The sequence below is a fragment of the Ovis aries genome, chromosome 25, assembly GCF_016772045.2.
Source record: "Ovis aries strain OAR_USU_Benz2616 breed Rambouillet chromosome 25, ARS-UI_Ramb_v3.0, whole genome shotgun sequence".
Lineage (NCBI taxonomy): Eukaryota > Metazoa > Chordata > Mammalia > Artiodactyla > Bovidae > Ovis > Ovis aries.
In genome coordinates this window covers 18,724,360-18,747,063 of record NC_056078.1, presented here as the reverse complement: position 1 = coordinate 18,747,063, position 22,704 = coordinate 18,724,360, and the positions used below count along the sequence as shown (strand labels likewise).

General features: G+C 37.4%; 1 protein-coding gene and 1 long non-coding RNA gene across 5 annotated transcripts in view; one reads left to right on the top strand and one right to left on the bottom strand.

The window, feature by feature from the left end:
- JMJD1C (jumonji domain containing 1C) overlaps positions 1-22,704 on the top strand; it is a 321,244-nt gene that overhangs the window by 140,949 nt on the left and 157,591 nt on the right. The window lies entirely within an intron of this gene.
- The window catches only part of LOC132658631 (uncharacterized), a 32,881-nt gene that overhangs the window by 8,148 nt on the left and 2,029 nt on the right, over positions 1-22,704 (bottom strand). Inside the window, exon 2 of the long non-coding RNA XR_009598498.1 lies at positions 1-22,704. This exon is cut by the window's left edge and continues 8,148 nt beyond it. This is a non-coding gene — a long non-coding RNA (uncharacterized LOC132658631).

Below are 22,704 nucleotides of genomic sequence, written 5' to 3'. Positions count from 1 at the left end.
TGAATTTTCTGCTACTTTCTGCTGCCCCAGCCTTCCAGACCTCCCCATCCAGAATTAATTTCACTATCTTGTGCTCTTTCAGAACATGGTTTTTGTAACTCTGTTTTAACAACCGGCACATTCTACTTTGTATTATACCTATTTGTTTACATGTTTGTCTTTCTCTAATAGATTGTAAGTTCTTTGAGGACAGGATCATGTCATGGTCATCTTTGTATCATCCTAGGACTCTAGCAGAGTGCCTTACCATGTTCAGACAGTGAGTAAATGCTTAAAGTGATGAATTTCCTCTATCCCAACTAGTGAAGAAGAACCCCACTAGGAGTTACAGCAGATTTCCTGCCTGTTACTTTATGCTAAGATCAAAGTATAAGAGAGCATCATCAGCCAGTTATGGTAATGTCAGCTACAAGTGTTGAACATGGCAAGTAGTTGAAAATAAAGAGCAAAAATGTTTAGAATAAATACCCTTGTTCTAATCAAATCAAATGTGATTCCTTAAGTTTTTGTAGGGAGAAATGAAATATCTTCACTGTCAACTAAATTTTCCAATCTGAAATGATTATCTGAATTTCTGGAATGAGTTTTAAGAAGCTCTGACTTCTCTTTTTTCCCAGTGCAACTCTTCCTTCACTAAATAGGTTATTCTGGATTGGCTTCACCAGGAATTGTGATCGGATCATAAGCATGTAAACCTTCATCAGTATATTTCCTCTTGGTTATTTTGCCTAATGAAAATGCTTTTTACTTGCTCTCTATTTGGAAAAAACCCTCTCAAGGTAGAATAGAATTCACCTGTCTTTGGGACACACTTGGCATTTATATTCAGCTCTTATGTTGCCAGGCTTGGTTAGATTATGACTTTAACCAGATTTTATTGAAATGTGAAGATATGCCATATTCTGTGAATTGAGCTTTGACATAAATTCGTTTTGAGGGTTTTTACATATTGATCGTTGGCATTTTCAGAATTAGAATTCTTAGTTTTACAATTCTTTGTACTTAGTAAATAAGGAAATAATATACTTTAGGATTATTATTTATCCAGAAGATAAAGCATTTTATGAGATTAAATTATATGTAGTAAAGGATTAAACTTTTTAAATGAAAAGGTCTAATACTAAAAAGGATTCCAGTGAATAAACATGTCTTTCATTTCTTGTGTGTCATCAAATGACATTATTTGGGGGGAAGGTATTAAGTTGCAAGAACCATAAAGAAGTTTCTACTCTTTGATTAATTAATTCTTCTCAGGAAATTATCCTTGTAAAATAATTATTAAAAAGTAAAAAAAATTTAATAAGCAATTATTTTAGTTCATCCATTGTTTATCAGATACCTAGGATGAGTCAGACAGTCATGCAGATGGAAGAATTAAAGACATAATGTTATATGCAGAAAGTTGTTCAGTAAGTCTTACTAGAAAAGAAAAAAGGAAACAAATGTCTGAAAATTTGTGAGTGGTTTTGAATTAATATTCTGAGAGATTAGTTAGTTCAGTCATTCAGTCTTGTCCAACTCTTTGCGAACCTATGGCTTGCAGAACGCCAGGCTTCCCTGTCCATCACCAACTCCCAGAGCTTGCTCAAACTCATGTCCATCAAGTCGGTGATGCCATCCAACCATCTCATTCTTTGTCATCACCTTCTTCTCCCACATTCAGTGTTTCCCAACTACACGGTCTTTTCCAATGAGTCAGTTCTTCGCATCAGGTGGCCGAAGTATTGGTGTTTCAGCTTCAGCATCAGTCCTTCCAATGAATATTCAGGACTGATTTCCTTTAGGATGGACTGGTTGGATCTCCTTGCAGTCCAAGGGACTCTCAAGAGTCTTCTCCAACACCATAATTCAGAAGCATCAATTCTTTGGCACTCAGCTTTCTTTATAGTCCAGCCCTCACATCCATACATGACCAGTGGAAAAACCTAGCTTTGACTAGACAGACTTTTGTCTGCAAAGTAATGTGTCTGCTTTTTAATATACTGTTAGGTTGGTCATAGCTTTTTTTCCAAGGAGTAAGCATCTTTTAATTAACTTAATGGCTGCAATCACTGCCTGCAGTGATTTATGGAGTCCCCCAAAATAAAGTCTGTCACTGTTTCCATTGTTTCCCCATCTATTTGCCATGAAGTGATGGGACTGGGTGCCATGATGTTCGTTTTCTGAATGTTGAGCTTTAAGCCATCTTTTTCACTCTCCTCTTTGACTTTCATCAAGAGGCTCTTTAGTGCTTCTTCAGTTTCTGCCGTAAGGGTGGTGTCATCTCCATATTTGAGGTTATTGATATTTCTCCCGGCAGTCTTGATTCAAGCTTGTGCTTCATCCAGCCCAGCATTTTGCATGATGTCTGCATATAAGTTAAATAAGCAGGGGGACAATATACAGCCTTGACGTACTCCTTTTCCTATTTGGAACCAGTCTGTTGTTCCATGTGCAGTTCTGACTGTTGATTCTTGACCTGCATACAGGTTTCTCAGGAGGCAGATTGCGTGGTCTTGCACTCCCATCTCTTGAAGAATTTTCCACAGCTTGATGTGACCTACACAGTCAAAGGCTTTGGTATAATCCATAAAGCAGAGGTAGATGTTTTTCTGGAATTCTTGCTTTTTCAATGATCCAACGAATGTTGGCAATTTGATCTCTGGTTCCTCTTCCTTTTCTAAATCCAGCTTGAACATCTGGAAGTTCATGGTTAACATACTGTTGAAGCCTGGCTTAGAGAATTTTGAGAATTAACTTTGCTAGTGTGTTAGATTAGTGCAATTGTGTGGTAGTTTAAACATTCTTTGGCATTGCCCTTCTTTGGGATTGGAAAATAATCTGAGAGATTATGCAGCTTTAAGATTATAATTATGAATACTTTAGAGAAACATGAATAAATGAAATTTAAGTAGAATCATCTTGATTATAGTGGTGTTAAAACTATCAATCTATATTAGAAAGTATTATAAAGTAATTAAAATCATCCTTCAAAATGGAAGTTTAATGCCTAAGGATAATTTCTTTTTAATGAAAACAACTGTTGTTTCCCAAGAAAGTAGAAATTCTAATGTAATCAGTTAATCTGGCAGTTTTATTTTGGAAATAGTTTTCTTCAAATGAGTTAGTTTATTAGTTTAAGTTTCTGTTGATATATTTTGATATCTACTTTTTATATTAATGCAGCATTTTTAGTATCTATGTTTAACAGTTCAAAGAATTAAGACTTCCTGATAAAATTAACAATTCAAACAATGACCAAGTAAAATATAATATAATAAGTATCATATTTAAGATTTGTTTTTAATTCTGTCTTAATTACTGTTTGCCCAGAAGGTTACATGGCATGATATGACCTTAGGGATCTTCTAAAATAGATTTTGAGAGTGCAATTGGCTGAAAAAGACAATAGAAGCCTAGCAGCCATGTAGGAAGGGAGTGTATAAGCCTTGATGTTGGACTTCCTGTTTCAAACCTCTGTTGTGCACTTTACTCTTAATATCTGGATGAACTTAAATAATTTATTCTCCTTATGTCTCACTACCTTCATAATAATAGTATTTACTATGTAGAGTTGTAAAGGTTAAGCAACAAAATTTATACATAAAAACCTCAGAGCACCAAGGTTCTACTTTATAGCACATGGAATTATGTTTACCTTACACTTTACAGTGTGGTAAGGTGTAATAGAGAATTTTGTATGCACACACACATATTTATATATGAAAGTGTTGGTCGATCAGTAGTGTTTGACTCTAATCAGTCTGTATGGCAGAGGAATTTGCTATGCTGCTAACAGAATTGACTCTTGTGCAATATATCAAATACTGTTATGAACAGGCTTAGTTACAATTGGCCCTTACCCATTTTATTGGAATTCTTAAGTCAGTTTGAAACAGTCACTCTGTGTCACTCAGTCCACAAGCTTGTATTAAGACTATTTATCATTGTGTGGGATTGGATATTATCGAAAATAAGGCTCACTTCTCTCTTACAGGCAGTACACAAAGAGTAATGAGAATATGTTAATTACATTAATATTAGAAGTATATTTTAAGATATGTCTTATTGTGATCAGTCACAGGGCAAGGGCAGTCATAGTTCATTGGTATAAATTGCAAGTGCCGCAGAGGAACTTCAGTGGGTTTAGAGGTCTATAGGAATCCCATGGGTATGGTGTTGGAACCTTAGCAATTAAGATGGAGGGCCATTTTCCCGAGGCTATTTTGACTTCAGTCTGTCAGACGGCCCTTTTGTGTCAGAGTACAAGTTCTTTCCTAGTCCTGGTGCCTGCCTGGCATTATTTGTTGAGTCTGCCTGACCCATTTCATTAAAAGCTCATTTTTATAGGCTGATTGCCATCTCTTGCTTTCCTCCTGGAAGAGAGACCCTCTGATCTGCTTGTTCTAGTTAGTAAATTTTTTCTTCGCGAGCTTGACCAGCTTAACATTCAGGCTTAACATTCTTTTTCTTTTTAGCTGTTACAGTTAATAATAGTCAAGGAATTGGATAGTTAGCTTATTTTAAAAATTATACATTTCTTTATGTATTCAGTGTGCCAGATCTCTACGAGTTAGATTTATCCTTCCTAAATTCCCCTGATAACCTTTAGCTCTATTAACTGATCATTGTCTGGCTACAGTTGTATACCATGAATGGTCCTTCGTCACCCATGAATTAAAAGGTTTATCATCCCCTACCATCTCATTCTTTTTCTTCCCAGACTACACAGTGGAGGTAGTTAGCATTTGTCATGCAAATCCCACTTCTGACATCAACTGCACTAAGCTCAGTGAACGGTACAGTTTTGAACAGTCTTGACAAGACTTCTCTTACTTACACCGCTGCAAATTCAAAGGTGTTTGAAAACTATCCTCAGGTTCAGTAATTTGCTAGGGGGACTCAGAACTTACTGAGAACTGTTATGTACTAGCCCATAGTTTGTTGCAGAGAAAAGGTATAAATGAAAATCTGGCAAAGGTACAGAGTCCCATGGAGCTCCTTATCATCTCTCTGTGGAATCATGAAGAGCATTATCTCCTCTTGACCACATTGTATAAAAATATGCATGGGTAGTTGTAAAACAGGGAAAGCTAAGGCAAGCCTTTGGTTTCGATTGTTTTTACTGGGACTTGATAACAAACTGTTCACATGGCTGACTTAGTCTGTAGCCCCTCTCAGAGGGTCAGACTAATACTTTTTAATTATCACTTCCTTTGGAGGTCACACTGATAATGTGTGGCTCAAGGTCCCATCATAGGTCATAGTGAATTATTCTCTGGATAAAATTTATTTTTCAGCTGCTCAATTATGTCCGACTCTTTGCCACCCCATCATCTGTAGCACGCCAGGCTTCCCTATTCTTCACTATCTCCCTAAGTTTGCTCAAACACGTCCATTGAGTCCATGATGCCATCCAACCATCTCATCCTCTGTCGCCCCCATCTCCTCCTGCTCTTAGTCTTTCCCAGCATCAGGGTTTTTTCCAGTGAGTCAGCTCTTCACATCAGGTGGCCAGAGTATTGGAGGAGCTTTCAGCACTAGTCCTTCTGGTTAATAATCAGGGTTGATTTCCTGGTTGACTGGTTTGATCTCCTTACTGTCCAAGGGACTCTGTGCATTCAGTTGAGTGTGTCTTTCTTTTCTTCTTTTGCCTTTCACTTCTCTTCTTTTCTAAGCTATTTGTAAGACCTCCTCAGGCAACCACCTTACTTTCTTGCAGTTCTTTTTCTTGTGGATGGTTTTGGTCACCACCACCTGTACAGTGATATGATCTCCATCAATAGTTCTTCAGGTACTCTTGTCTGTCAGATCTAATCCCTTGAATCTATTCATCACCTCCCCTGTATAATCATAAGGGATTTGATTTAGTTCATACCTTTATAGGAGAAGGCAGTGGCAACCCACTCCAATACTCTTGCCTGCAAAATCCCATGGACGGCGGAGCCTGGTGGGCTGCCATCTGTGGGGTCGCACAGAGTCAGACATGACTGAAGCAACTTAGCAGCACCAGCAGCATACCTTTATGGTCTAGTGGTTTTTCCTGCTTTCTTCAGTTTAAGCCTGAATTTTGCAGTAAGTTCTTGATCTGAACCATAGTCACTTCCATGTCTTGTTTTTTGCTGACTGTATAGAGCTTCTCTCTCTTCTTCTGCAAATAATATAATCAGTCTGACTTCAGTGTTGACCATCTAGTGCTGTCCATATGTAGAGTCATCTCTTGTGTTGTTGGAAGAGGGTGTTTTGATATGACCAGTGGATTCTCTTGCAAAACTCTGTTAGACTTTGCCCTGCTTCATTTTGTACTCGAAAGCCAAACTTTCCTATTAATCCAGGTATCTCTTGACTTCCTCCTTTTGCATTCAAGTCCCCTATGATGAAAAGGACATCTGGGTGGTTTTTATTTTTTTATTTTTTTTTGGTGTTCTGGAAGGTGTTGTAAATATTCACAGAACCAGTCAGCATCAGTTTCTTCAGCATCAGTAATCGGTGCATAGATTACTGTGATGTTGAATGTTTAATAATTTATTAAAAACCTTTATATCCTAAAATTATTTTGGAATCATTCTCTTGATAATTTGACCTTCCCATTATAAGTATTTGCCCATATCTGTTTGTCTTTTGTAACATTGGAATTGCTTGGGGTTTTTATTTTATTGCTATATAATTTAAAGCAGCCAAAAGCAAGTAGCCATATAAAATATAGATAGATATTGTTGATTATATTTTCTTCTTGCCCAGAAGTATGATTGTCTGTTTACCATGTGTTCTCTTATTTTCAGCTCTTGAATGGAAAAACTCTACTTTGGTGTTGAGTTTTAGCTGTTTGCCTCTTTACAAAAGTAGCTTCCCTTCACTGTATATTTTTTTAGTTTATAAATGGTCACAAGTAACTTAAAATGCAACAGCATTATATATATATATATATGTTACATGATAATTTCATTCATTCAATATGTATTTTAAAGTTTGCTACATGCTAAGCATTATGTAAGTACTATGAATCCAACGGGTATGGTCCTTGCTGTCTGACACATAATTATTTAAATGCACCTGTGAAGAGTTATATGAAAAATGCAGATTTCTCTTGATTCTGTTTTAAAGTATATTTATTTTACTTACTGTTTGAAAACATATGATGTAAGCTTTACTTTTTTACGTGTAATAGTATAAGTAATAATAACATCATTTGATTTTTGAGGTCTTAGAAACTTCCAGAAATTTTGTCAGTGTTTTTACATTATCCTTTTGAGGTAGATATGTTTATTATCCCTTTTTTATAGATAAGTAAACTTGAGACATGGTATGATTAACTGTTGAAAGAAGTAACTGTCTATTGAAAAGTTCAAATAATTATGTAGAAGTGATAATCTTTTCTCATTCACTTTCATATATTTCCTATAGGTATCTCTAGTTAACAGATTGTCCTTTTAGAATTTCCCACTTTTCTTCCTCCCTTCTTGGTAAATGGGCTCCAAAAGTCTTATTTTCAAATTAAATAGATAACTTACTGTGAATATACTGCTTTATGAATTGTGTGATTTTGATATCTTAAGGTCATTAAGTTGAAATAGTTAATGTGAACTATGAAAGATTGGCAAGCCATTGTGACATCTAAACTGGGTAAGCCCAAAGATGGTTGTGCTAATCTTGGGGCTCCCCTGTGGATTTCAAAGAATATAAGATGATTTCTAAGGTCTTTTTTAATTTTCAGGAGAATTTGAAGGTAAGGCATATCAAAATAACTCACTTTCACAGTTGAAGAAAAGGGGGACTGACCTTTTTGCGTGCAGAAATAATTATAGATTTAGAATTTTGTTTTTGTCATTTTGAATGTATGTCTCCTACGTTTGATTTAGTAATATCAGGAAGCCTCTGGTATATGCTCCTCCACCTGGTATTATGGCATATGGTGTGTGTGCAGACAAATCTTATCTCTTATAATCTCTGAGGTAGAGTCAGTAATATATAGTTAGTAGTGGTATATATGGGTTTGAATAACGTCTTTTGTAGTCCTTATGATGTAGCACTGTAATGTACAGATACATAGTATAGCCCTGATACTTTTTAAATTTAAAATAAATGCTATTTATGTTTTTTTTTTTTCTCATTGGAGTATGTGGAGTCCATTTAAATATAGCTTATCTGAAGAACATTAATTTTGGAACATCAGATAAATTTTGTTTTAGAAAAGCAGTGATGCATATACTCTTCTATTTCAGCTAAATTATGGTGTTACTGGGCTTTAAGTCAGCTTGCTTTAAAATTTCATCGCTGTGTAGTACAAATAAAGCTGAGTCTGCTCTACTCCTAACTTGGTATGTAATTCACTCAGTGTTTTTGTGACACCATAGACTGTAGTTGGCCAGGGTCCTCTGTCCATGGAATTCTTCATGCGAGAATATGAAACGGGTTGCCATTTCCTTCTCCAAGGGATCTTCCCAACCCAGGGATCGAGCCTGTGTGTCCTGCATTGTAGGCAGATTCTTTACCATCTGAGCCACCACACCAGAGAAGCCCACTAACTTGGCATCCCTCTCATTATTACGTATTATCAAAAGTTAACGCACATGAGCATACACTATCTGTTTTGAATAAGTAGCTAGAGAAAAATCACAAAACAGAACAAAGCTTCAACAAAATCTTTCCGTCTTTGTCTTAAACTAAGAGCTACTCTCATACAACTGTCCCTCAAAAAAATTTTTGCCTGCTGCTCAACCTTTGGCCTTTCTTCATCCACAGACTGCCTGAATCTTTCTTTTCCAGACAGCTTTATACCCTTTCGCTGTTTCAAGGTTTTTATAAATGGTGTGAAAGCACTAGGGATCTTTTTGGTAATGGAACAATTCTATATAATGGTTGTGGTGGTGGTTACATGAATCTGAACATAAGAGAAAATTGAATAGAATGCATGAATCTGGACATAGGATAAAACTGCATAGATTGCATGCATGTACACACACACAGGTATGAGTACATGTGAACCTGGAGAAATAGGATTTGTAGTTTGTACCAATATCAGTTTCCTGGTTTTGACATTATGTTATAGTTCTATCAGATGTTACTTGTTGTAAGAAAGTAGATGACTTTTGGTTTTAGGCAGTTTCCTATGAAGCTATAATTATTTCAAAATAAAAAGAAAAAAGTAGGTCACAACACATGTGAGAAATTTGAGAAACACTTTCATGCTTTTTATATTTAAACAAAATTTCTCTTCTCAGCAAAGTTCTATAAGGCGTTTGTATTTTTAATTAAAGCAGATTAAATTTTTGAAAATTAATATAAAAGTACTAATACAAATTGCTAAAAGATTACAAAATGATAAAAATTGTAGAATAAACTAAGGAAATTGAAAATTCAAATAGAATATGCTCTGAACAATAAAGGTAGTCGAAAGCAAATGTAAAAGGTAACTAAAATAGTAAACTTATTTTTAGAAATGGGGAAAGTGAAATATATGAGCTTATATAAAAGTCCCTGTCCATCATGTTCATCTCAATTGTAATACATAAAATAACAGCATAACATTATTAATTTCAGAGGTCTAAAAATCAAAGATAACTGGTGACAGCCTTTCTCTTTTCTCTCACTTAGTAAAAGAGGGAAGTTCACTGTTGGGACAGTGAATTCATAATGACCTTCTCTACATAATTTATTGTACTTGTGATTAACTTGTACTTAATGTTTACAGTTAAGTACGTGATTACTATAAAAATGCTATTTTGATAATGGTTTTAGAAATAATTCCCAGTGTTTTTTGATTCTCAAAAAAAGTCAGTCAGTTACAAATATATTTTCCAAATGAAAATCTAATTTTCACCTGCTTTCCATAGAAGTCTTAAGTGTCTTCTAATCTTAAATAAAAGAGCAAACATCCATTTAGCAAACATGCCAGATTTTGCATGATCTTGCCCTTCTCACCACACATCTCCATCCCCTGTTGCCCTATTGTTCTTCATAGCCCATTCATGTAATTTTCTTTGAATTCCTAAAAGACAGCATATTTTCTCCTGCCTTGGCACTTTGGCTTATCTCAGCTTTAGAACACTTTCCCAAATAATTTCATTTATACCTCACATATTACCTCATTTCTTCATGGAAGGGCTCTATACTCATGGTCTAAACTAAGAAAAGTACTTAGTAAATTTTTGTAATGTCTTTTATCAATCACAGTTATAACTTTTACGTTTTAATTTTATATATTTTATGTGATTATGTGATGAATGTCAGTCTGCTGCTAGAATATGTAACTCATGGGGGCAGGGCTATGCTTTCTTGTTCAATTTTGCCATCCCTCTCCTTTGTTAGTGAAACAGTGAATTAGACTTAAAGTACAATTAATCACAGTCTCCTTTTCATTTATTTTTTCCTGTATTATTGATTTGTCTCTGTGCTGTATTTCCTCTGACGTGTCTTGTAGTTTGCTTACTCTTTTCCATGATATTTAATAACCTTTTAACCATCCATTGCTCATCAGAAATTTTCAACAAAGGGGACTTCTTGGTGGTCCAGTGGTTATGATGCCTTGCTTCCAATGCAGGGATGCAGAAGAATGTGGGTTCGAACCCTGGTTGGGAAAGTGAGATCCCACATGTGTATAGTGCAGCCAAAAAATAAATAATTAAAAAAATTTTTTTCAACTAGTCTCTTTTCTTGTACCTAGAAGTTCTAACTGATTGTTTTCTAATTCTGCTTGCCTTTTTTGTAAATAGTAAAAAACATTCTGTTTTCTACACATTTCAAGCTTTTATTTTTTTAAACATTCACAACTTCTAATTATTCTGTGTTAAACTATGTGTTAATTCTCATGTCTTAAAGTTTTTCCTGTTTGCTGTCCATGATACCTTCTGCTTAATTTTTAACTCTCCACACCCCCTTTCCAGGCTAAGATGGTTGGGGGATTTTGTGAGAATATTGTGAGGCCTAAAATGAAGGTAGAGAGGACTTGCTGTTCAGTCTGCCTCATACCTGGAGTAGCACCATCGTGATGGTCTTCAATCACTTTAAAGACTGAGGGTCATGTTGGAGACTTCTGACAAAATGTGGTCCACTGGAGAACGGAATGGCAAACCACTTCAGTATTCTTTCCTTGAGAACCCTGTGAACAACAAGAAAACGCAAAAAGCTAGAACGCTGAAAGATGTACTCCCCAGGTTGGTAGGTGCCCAATATGTTACTGGAGATCAGTGGAGAAATAACTCCAGAAAGAAAGAAGAGACTGAGCCAAAGCAAAAACAGTACCCAGTTATGAATGTGACTAGTGATGAAAGTGAGAGAGGAGAGTGAAAAAGTTGGCTTAAAGCTCTACATTCAGAAAACGAAGATCATGGCATCTGGTCCCATCACTTCATGGGAAATAGATGGGGAAACAGTAGAAACAGTGTCAGACTTTATTTTTTTGGGCTCCAAAATCATTGCAGATGGTGACTGCAGCCATGAAATTAAAAGACGCTTACTTCCTTGGAAGAAAAGTTATGACCAACCTAGACAGTATATTCAAAAGCAGAGACGTTACTTTGCCGACTAAGGTCCATCTAGTCAAGGCTATGGTTTTTCCGGTAGTCATATATGGATGTGAGAGTTGGACTGTGAAGAAGGCTGAACACCGAAGAATGATGCTTTTGAAAACTGTGGTGTTGGAGAAGACTCTTTTTTTTTTTTTTGGAGAAGACTCTTGAGAGTCCCTTGGACTGCAAGGAGATCCAACCAGTCTATTCTGAAGGAGATCAGCCCTAGGATTTTTTTGGAAGGAATGATGCTAAAGCTGAAACTCCAGTACTTTGGCCACCTCATGCAAAGTTGACTCATTGGAAAAGACTGATGCTGGGAGGGATTAGGGGCAGGAGGAGAAGGGGACGACCCAGGATGAGATGGCTGGATGGCATCGCCTACTCAATGGACGTGAGTCTGAGTGAACCCCAGGAGTTGGTGATGGACAGGGAGGCCTGGCAGGCTGCGATTCATGGGGTTGCAAAGAGTCGGACACGACTGAGCAACTGAACTGAACTGAACTGAATGATGGAAGTAAAGTCCAATGCTATAAAGAGCATTATTGCATAGGAACCTGGAATGTTAGGTGCATGAATCAAGGCATATTGGAAGTGGTCCAAAATCACTGCAGATGGTGATTGCAGCCATGAAATTAAAAGACGCTTACTCCTTGGAAGGAAAGTTATGACCAACCTAGACAGCATATTAAAAAGCAGAGACATCACTTTGCCAACAAAGGTCCATCTAGTCAAGGCTATGATTTTTCCAGTGGTAATGTATGGGTGTGAGAGTTGGACTATAAAGAAAGCTGAGTGCCGAAGAATTGATGCTTTTGAACTGTGGTGTTGGAGAAGACTCTTGAGAGTCCCTTGGACTACAAGGAGATCCAACCAGTCCATCCTGCTGCTGCTGCTAAGTCACTTGAGTTGTGTCCAACTCTGTGCGACCCCATCGACCACAGCCCACCAGGCCCCCCCGTCCCTGGGATTCTCCTGGCAAGAACACTGGAGTGGGTTGCCATTTCCTTCTCCAATGCATGAAAGTGAAAAGTGAAAATGAAGTTGCTCAGTCGCTTGTCTGACTCTTTAGTGACCCCATGGACTGCACCCAACCAGGCTCCTCCGTCTGTGGGATTCTCCAGGCAAGAGTGCTGAAGTGAGGTGCCATTGCCTTCTCCGACCAGTCCATCCTGGAAGAGATCAATCCTGGGTGTTCATTGGAAGGACTGATGTTGAAGCTGAAGCTGTAATATTTTGGCCACCTGATGCGAGGAGCTGACTCATCTGAAAAGACCGTAATGCTGGGAAAGATTGAGGGCAGGAGGAGAAGGGGACAAAAGAGGATGAGATAGTTGGATGGCATCACCGACTCAATGGACATGGGTTTGGGTGGACTCCGGGAGTTGCTGATAGACAGGGAGGCCTGGTGTGCTGCGGTTCATGGGGTCACAAGGAGTTGAACATGACTGAGTGACTGGACTAAACTGAAACGGGAGATGGCGAGAGTGAACATCGACGTTTTAGGAATCAGCGAACTAAAATGGACTGGATGGCGAATTTAACTCAGCCATTATATCTACTACTCTGGGCAAGAATCCCATAGAAGAAATGGAGTAGCCATCACGGTCAACAAAAGAGTCCGAAATGCAGTACTTGGATGCAGTCTCAAAAATGACAGAATGATCTCTGTATCCAAGGCAAACCATTAAATATCACAGTAATCTAAGCCTATGCCCCAACCTGTAACACTGAAGAAGCTAAAGTTGAACGGTTCTATGAAGACCTAAAACACCTTCCAGAACTAACACGCAAATAGTTGTCCTTTTCACTATAGGGTACTGGAATGCAAAAGTAGGGAGTCAAATACCTGGAGTAACAGGCAAATTGGCCTTGGAGTAAAGAATGAAGCAGGGCAAAGGCTAATAGAGTTTTGCCAAGAGAACACACTGGTCACAGCAAACACCCTCTTCCAACAACACAAGAGAAGACTGTACACATGAACATCACCAGATGGTCAGTACCAAAATCAGACTGATTATATTCTTTACAGCCAAAGATGAAGAACCTCTATACAGTCAGCAAAAACAAGACTGGGAGCTGACTGTGTCTCAGATCATGAACTCCTTATTGCCAAATTCAGACTTAAATTGAAGAAAGTTGGGAAAACCACTAGACCATTCAGGTATGACCTAAATCAAATCTCTTATGATTATACAGTGGAAGTGACAAATAGATTCAAGGGATTAGATCTGATAGAGTGCCTGAAGAATGATGGGTGGAGGTGCATGACATTGTACAGGAGGCAGTGATTAAGACCATCCCCAAGAAAAAGAAATGCAAAAAGGCAAAATGGTTGTCTGAAGAGGCCTTACAAATAGCTTTGGAAAGAATGGAAAGGCAACGGAGAAAAGGAACGATATACCCATTTGAATGCAGAGTTCCAGAGAATAGCAGGGAGAGATAAGAAAAGCTTCCTTAATGATCAGTGCACAGAAATAGAGGAAAACAATAGAATGGAAAAGACTAGAGATCTATTCAAGAAAGTTAGCGATATGAAGGGAACATTTCGTGTAAAGATGGGCACAATAAAGGACAGAAACGGTATGGATGTAACAGAAGCAGAAGATATTAAGATGTGGCAGGAATACACAGAGGAACTATACAAAAAAGGTCTTCATGATCCAGATAATCACGATGGTGTGATGACTCACCTAGAGCCAGACATCCTGGAATTTGAAGTCAAAATAGGCCTTAGGAAGCATCCCTACAAACAAAGCTAGTGGAGGTGATGGAATTCCGACTGAGCTATTTCAGATCCTGAAAGATGATGCTGTGAAAGTGCTTCAGTCAATATGCCAGTATATTTGGAAAACTCAACAGTAGCCACAAGACTGGAAAGGTCAGTTTTCATTCCAATCCCAAATAAAGGCAGTGCCAAAGAATGCTTAAACGACGGTACAATTGCACTCATCTAACACGCTAGTAAAGTAATGCTCAAAATTCTCCAAGCCAGACATCAGCAATATGTAAACTGTGAACTTCCAGATGTTCAAGCTGGTTTTAGAAAAGGCAGAGGAACCAGAGATCAAACTGCCAACATCCTTTGGATCATCGAAAAAGCAAGAGATTTCCAGAAAAACATGTACTTCTGTTTTATTGACTATTGACAAAGCCTTTGACTGCGTGGATCACAACAAACTGGAAAATTCTTCAAGAGATGGGAATACCTGACCTGCCTCCTAAGAAATCTGTATGCAGGTCAAGAAACGACAGTTAGAACTTGACATGGAACAACAGACTAAATTGGAAAGGAGTATGTCAAGGCTGTATATTGTCACCCTGCTTATTTAACATATATGCAGAGTACATCATGAGAAAGACTGGATGAAACACAAGCTGGAATCAAGATTATTGTGTGAAATATCAATAACCTCAGATATGTAGATGATACCACAGAAAGCAAAGAACTAAAGCCTCTTGATGAAAGTGAAAAAGGAAAGCGAAAAAGTTGGCTTAAAACTCAACATTCAGAAAACTAAGATCATGGCATCTGGTCCTATCACTTCATAACAGATAGATGGGGAAAGAGTGGAAGCAGTGCCAGACTTTTATTTTTTGGGTCTCCAAAATCACTGCAGATGGTGACTTCAGCCATGAAATTAAAAGATGCTTTATCCTTGAAAGAAAAGTTATGACCAACCTAAACAGCATATTTAAAAGCAGACACATTGCTTTGCCGACAAAGGTTCATCTAGTCAAAGCTTTGGTTTTTCCAGTGGTCATGTTTGGATTTTAGAGTTGGACTGTAAAGAAAGCTGAGCCCCGAAGAATTGATGCTTTTGAACTGTGGTGTTGGAGAAAACTGTTGAGAATCCCTTGGACTGCAAGGAGATCCAACCAGTCCATCCTAAAGGAAATGCAGTCCTGAATATTGGAAGGACTGATGCTGAAGCTCAGACTGCAATCCTTTGGCCACCTGATGGTAAATACTGACTCATTTGCAAACACCCTGATGTTGGGAAAGATTGAAGGCAGGAGGAGACGGGAACAACAGAGGATGAGATGGTTGATGGCATCACTGACTTGATGGACATGAATTTGAGTAAGCGCCCAGAGTTGGAGATAGGGAAACCTGGAGTATTGCAGTCCATGGGGTTGCAGAGTCAGACATGACTGAGCAACTGAACTGATCTGATGGTCTTAGATCACTTTAAATTCAAGCTTAAAAATTTTTTTGTATTACTAAGTTAATGTGAATGAGTCCATGTGAGGGCTGATTCATGGTTACAACTTCAAAGAAATTTTTTTAAAGTTCTATTTGCTCACTACCAACTCAGCTTTCTTTGTAGACCCACTAAGGTAGAAAGAGTAGGGTAGTTTTCTCTTATGGCAGGGTTTGGTTTGCTGGCCTACTTTGTGGTTCCAGGTTTGTGCCGCTAAGTCTCTTGCTGGCCTTCTATCTTTGAGCAGACTATGGCTTTTGCGTTGTTATTACTTCTCCAGAATCTCTGTAAACTTCAGCTCAAGTTGCACCCATTCAGCTAGTGCCCTGAGAGTAAGTCTATATGCATGTCCTTTTTTTAATATGAAGATTTGGAAGCAGGTGAAATCAATATTTTTTTAGGGAATGCTAACCTAAAATTAGTTTTTTACTGATTTACTGCATACTTTCAAATTATTCATATGCAGATCGTAATTGATTGTGAGTTTTACAGTCCTTTCCGCATATAGATCTCAATTCATGTCATATGTTGGCGTTGCTGCTATACTGAACTTAATATGACATTGAAAATGAAAAACAGTTGTTTTAAATAATTGTTGACATATTAATCACAAGTAACACGGTAGAATGATTTTCAAGTTAATAGTAAGGTTTTAAAATACATGAAAAAGAAACATAAGAAAGCACTTACTATGTACTTTTAAAAATAACAGGAAAGATTGCAGTGTGCATTTGTGAAATAACTTTCAAACAAGTAGGGAGTTCTTTTCAGATAAATAGTTTAAAATATTTTTATTCCTTTTGCATGATTTTATAGGTACAAATTTTTATGACATTACCAGATGCTTATGATACTGAAGTAATAAATATGTTCCTTTTTAGTTACAAGCTAGATTGCTTATAATGTTAAGGATTTTTAAAACCCTAAAGCTTTAAATAGTATGTTTTTTAAGAAACTCTTTGCTTACCATCAATTCTTATTGCTTGAAATCTGTTATTATTCTAGTGAATTTAGGGTGTTACTAGATTTACTACCTTTCCCTCCTACCTCCCACAATAGTATATTCTATCTATACCTGTTTATGCTAGGCACTTCCGAAAACTACTATACAGTTCAACATCTCTGTTCTTTTGTTCATGCTTTTTACTCACCTGTAAGCACTTTTTATCTATTTCTGGTCATTAAATCCCTACAAATCCAGAGTGATTCATATTTGTCCCTCATTTCAAGAATTCCATTGATTGTAATTAGAGAATCCTCTTTGTAAATACATAGAAGTCTTTTATTAGAATATTTAACATTTCTGTAAGTCCTTGCAGTCTAATTATTTCTGTATATGCTTGCTTTCCATATTTTTCTATCAGCATTTTGAGGATGATAGTTAAAGATGTTTTATTTGTATTTTTAATTTCTCTTTCCCCAAGAGATTCCCTTAGAGGTATCTCTATCCCCAAGATACTAGAGGATAATATCTTGAACATCAATGATATATAGTATGTGACAACACAGCATTATTGATAACTTTCTACTTTGTGTGTGTGTGTTAGTTACTTAGTAGTGTTTGCCTCTCTCTGACCCCGTGGACTGTAGCCTGCCAGGCTCCTCTGTCAATGGAATTCCCCAGGCAGGAGTACTGGAGTGGGTTGCCAGTCCCTTCTCCAGGGGATCTTCCTGACCCAGGAATCCAACCCAGGTCTCCTGCATTGCAGGCAGATTCTTTACCATCTGAACCACCAAGGAAGTCCTTTTACTTCATACCAGGTACTTTTTAAAGTATCATCTAATTAAATCATTAGAGCTTTTTATCATCTACATTTTGCAGATGAGATAACTGAAGCTATAGATGTAAGCAACTTGTTTGTGGACCTGCAGCTTGTGATTGACAGACATGGGACTAAAACATAGCCTGTCTACTACACTCAGGGTCCTTATATTTTACCTAGTAAACTATTTGTAGAAATGGATCATACTTATGGATTATATAGAGCATCTTATTAGTCATGTTGTTAACTCTGGACTAGTCTTAGTTTAAATAACTAATACATCTCCATAGTCTTCATGGTGTGGGATGATGACATAAATTCTCATTGCTGACCCATTGACACCTGCTTTAGTTTGTCTCTTGGTGGAAATACCAACACTGTTTTTGGTGCTTTGATGACACTTGAATATTTTCTTAACATTATCATTGGTTAGCAATCTTTTGGGTTGCTTTGCTTTAAAAATGGATAATACTTAGTGTTCAGTTCAGTTCAGTCACTCAGTCTTGTCCGACTCTTTGCAACCCCATGAACTGCAGCACGCCAGGCCTCCCTGTCCATCACCATCTCCCGGAGTTCACTCAGACTCACGTCCATCCAGTCCGTGATGCCATCCAGCCATCTCATCCTGGGTCGTCCCCTTCTCTTCCTGTCCCCAATCTCTCCCAGCATCAGAGTCTTTTCCAATGAGTCCGCTCTTCACATGAGGGGGCCAAAGTACTGGAGCTTCAGCTTTAGCATCATTCCTTCCTAAGAAATCCCAGGGTTGATCTCCTTCAGAATGGACTGGTTGGATCTCCTTGCAGTCCAAGGGACTCTCAAGAGTCTTCTCCAGCACCACAGTTCAAAAGCATCAGTTCTTCAGTGCTCAGCCTTCTTCACAGTCCAACTCTCACATCCATACATGACCACAGGAAAAACCATAGCCTTGACTAGATGGACCTTAGTCGGCAAAGTATTGTCTCTGCTTTTGAATATACTGTCTAGGTTGGTCATAACTTTTCTTCCAAGGAGTAAGCGTCTTTTAATTTCATGGCTGCAGTCACCATCTGCAGTGATTTTGGAGTCAAAAAAAATAAAGTCTGACACTGTTTCTACTGTTTCCCCATCTATTTCCCATGAAGTGATGGGACCAGATGCCATGATCTTCGTTTTCTGAATGTTAACCTTTAAACCAACCTTTTCACTCTCCTCTTTCACTTTCATCAAGAGGCTTTTTAGCTCCTCTTCACTTTCTGCCATAAGGGTGGTGTCATCTGCATATCTGAGGTTATTGATATTTCTCCCGGGAATCTTGATTCCAGCTTGTGCTTCTTCCAGCCCAGGGTTTCTCATGATGTACTCCGCATATAAGTTAAATAAGCAGGGTGACAATATACAGCCTTCACGTACTCCTTTTCCTATTTGGAACCAGTCTGTTGTTCCACGTCCAGTTGTAACTGTTGCTTCCTGACCTGCATACAGATTTCTGAAGAGGCAGGTTAGGTGGTCTGGTATTCCCATCTCTTTCAGAATTTTCCACAGTTTATTGTGATCCACACAGTCCAAGGCTTTGGCATAGTCAATAAAGCAGAAATAGATGTTTTTCTGGAACTCTCTTGTTTTTTCCATGATCAGCAGATGTTGGCAATTTGATTTCTGGGTCCTTTGCCTTTTCTAAAACCAGCTTGAACATCTGGAAGTTCACGGTTCACGTATTGCTGAGGCCTGGCTTAGAGAATTTTGAGCATTACTTTACTAGCATGTGAGATGAGTGCAATTGTGCGGTAGTTTGAGCACTCTTTGGCATTGCCTTTCTTTTGGATTGGAATGAAAACTGACCTTTTCCAGTCCTGTGGCCACTGCTTGAGTTTTCCAAATGTGCTGGCATATTGAGTGCAGCACTTTCACAGTATCAACTTTCAGGATTTGAAACAGCTCCACTGGAATTCCATCACCTCCACTAGCTTTGTTCGTAGTGATGCTTACTATTAGGTCTTAATTTTCTTTTTTATAGACTTTTAAATGTTTGTTTTTACTATGGTGATTTCATGATAAATGCTTTGGGCTCGTATTAACATATAGTTTTCTAATGAAAGATTTTTTTTTCTGCACAGAAAAATACACATTTTGAAGGTAACAAGAATCCAGGCCACATTTTAGCCTAGAGAATAGAATGTTTTCTGTTTCTATCTCCTCTTAGAATTCGGAAGCAGAAAAAAATTGCATGGCACAGTTTCTGGGTTTTCAGTGTTCCTGCAACTGTCATGCTGGTTTATACCAGGAGGAAGTGAGAAATTGTTATAGTATTGTCTATTTATGGAGTATATTTTCTTTATTCAGTTCTATGTTTTTAGTCACTTCACCTAAATAGCTACTGGGCTGAAAATGGAGGTTCTTGACTTTAATTAGGTTACTTGTTTATTCACATATTAGTTGTGGTCAGGTTTAAGCTTAAGCCTTGGAGTTGCCATACTTTTTACAGAGGCCATTTGAGATCTCACTGAGGTTAATGTTTTACTGAAGATAGGTAAGCAACCTCTGCTAACTCCATGAAATCTCATTTCTCATTTACAGTCGTATAAATCATTAACATTTTCTTAATATGGTTTTACATTAGTACTGCTGACAGCCTTGAAACCTAAATCTGTGAGTGTGTATAACATTTAAATGAGGCCTTTTATTTAGCCTTATATTTGTCTTTATCATTAGTAGTTTAAATGTAATGATAATTAAAAATAACTTCATATTATCTCATTAAGTGAAAGCAAGTTGTACTGTTCTACATATAGCTTTATATTATTTTTTTCAAAGTAAGTATAAGATATGGAAGAGAAGTCAATACATGTGTTTGTGTCTACTTATATACTCTTAGAGGAACAAGGGTACATAAGAAATCAGTAATTCTGGTTACCATCATGATACGGTATATTTCAAATGGGTCTGTTTGTTTGAAGAATGGATATACAGATATAGGAAAGGAGGGGCAAAGGGATGGAATTTCCTCTGCATATTGTTTTATGTATTTCGAGAACCATTGGAATATATGGTCTATTAAATTTTTTTTTCAATCATCTCATTGACCTCTATGCCTTTCTGTAACTGAAGTTAAGGAAACTCGTTTCCTTTGTTTTTGATTGAATGTTCTTATATGGGGGGGGGGGCGGTGGGGAAACCCTTGAATCAGAGATTAGATTTTATATATGTATATACATACACACACAGTATAAAAATTGTATAAAAATGTTTTTCATTTTTTACCTTTTTCCATACTGTGGAGTCATAGAAGTTTCTTGAAAATGTCACCCTTCAGGGGCCAACTTTACTTTTGACATGGAAGTACAGTTTGAATGCCATATCATATAGAAGCACCTAAATCGAGACATTTTTAAACTCTCTTTTCCCCAAAACTGAAGTTCTCATTAGCCAATGAATTTGAACCAATTTTTAAAATAATATTTTAACAGAGCTAAATTATGATGTGAAGGAGAAGGGGTAGTTTACTGTGACACTGATTTTCTAAGGTAATTTAAAATAGTAGCAAAATAGGAGGAAATATGGGTTTCCATGGTGTTTCAGATGGTAAAGTGTCCGCCTGCAGTGTGGGAGACCTGGGTCCGATCCCTGGGTTGGGAAGTTGCCCAGAGGAGAGCATGGCAGCTCACTCCAGTATTCCTGCCTGGAGGATCCCCATGAGCAGAGAAGCCTAATGGGCTACAGTCCATGGGGTCACAAAGAGTCAGACATAACTGAAGTGACTTAGCAGCAGCAGCTGTATCAGACCATTCCTGTTCTAGGTTACTTATCAGACCAGTGCAAAAATTGATTTCAGGCATGGTAGTGATGTTAAATATAAGGTCATAGAAAAATATCTGGGAGCTCAGAAAATACTGTATTCTTGAACTATTTAGTTGATCAAACAAAAAATGTAGTGTTTTTCTTTTAAAGATTTAAGATATAAAAAACACTAATTACATTTGATAATCTGCCTGTAAGATATATGGGAAGCCCCAAAATGTCACATACATTTATATTATTTTTTAACTGTGCTGAAAATTACCTTCTTTGTTGAAGATAACAGTTTTTCTGAAAACTGCCTTTTTCCCTTCAGTATCAGAAAACCTGAATGGCTTTCTTTTGTATTGCAGCATCCTTCTTTCTCCTGGTCTTTGATGATCAGATCAAGGATGGACACCTATCCTGTATAGTGGTAAACTTAGAGTAATGTGAGTGGTCCTCTTTGAATAGGAACACATACAACTTTTAGTTTTTCTCTAGTATGAAGCTTCAAACTTCGAAAAAGAAGCAACAGTGAGAGATGAAGAGAACCGTTATGGTTCTTAACAGCTTCCTAGATATACTCTGTGAGACCCACATCTTTTGTTCCTTTTTGGATTCTGAGATATCTGTGTAATCTTAAAATTATTTTATCCTCAAGTTATTTTTCTGCTATTTGTGATGAGAAGTACTCTTTGTTGTTTACATTTCAGAATTTGTGATTTTGTAAGCATTACTACTACAAAGACACATTCCCATTTTGCAAGTGACTAGCCTGAAGAAACAAACTGGTTCTTAGGCCATCTGAATCAAATACACAGAAAGTCACAGTACTTCAAAATGAAGGTGACTGATTATAGTCGCTTAAGTTTATAAGATCAACAGAGAATTGAGCGAATTTAAAATAGCCCATTTTTAAAGACTCAAAGTTATCTCCTATCCATGTTAAGTCAGTTCTCCTTACTTAGTACCTCAGTGGCACTCAGTATTAATCTCTTTAATATTGCAGTTATCTAAGGGTATGGAAATTACTTTTTCTGTAGCTTCTTCAAAAAATAACCATAACTAGGTTATATGTGTAATGCACAGCAAGCTTTTCTGTGCCTAGACCCTACTTGTAAAAATTTTGTCTTTTAAAAACAGTCCCAACCTGATCCCTAGTACAGTCTTCACATCTTTCAGCCTCCAGTCCTCATATAGTCTCTTCTTTTCCTTTATATTTACTCTGCCTTTTTCACTTAAAATCATCCAGTCCTTTATGTAGGTGGTCAAGGAAAGATTGAGAAGTTGATGAGTCCCCAAATTGTTAGGAAGGAGTTGAGAAAGGTATAGAAGTTAGTTACTGGAGAACCATCGTGCATTAACTACCCCCCCAACCTCATTTCACTGTTGTATGCAAATTAGACATCATCATCATTGTCCTGTGAGTCTGGCACAGTGTATGTATTTTTCAATCAACTCTTTGCCCATTAAAAAAATATTTTAAAATATTAAAAA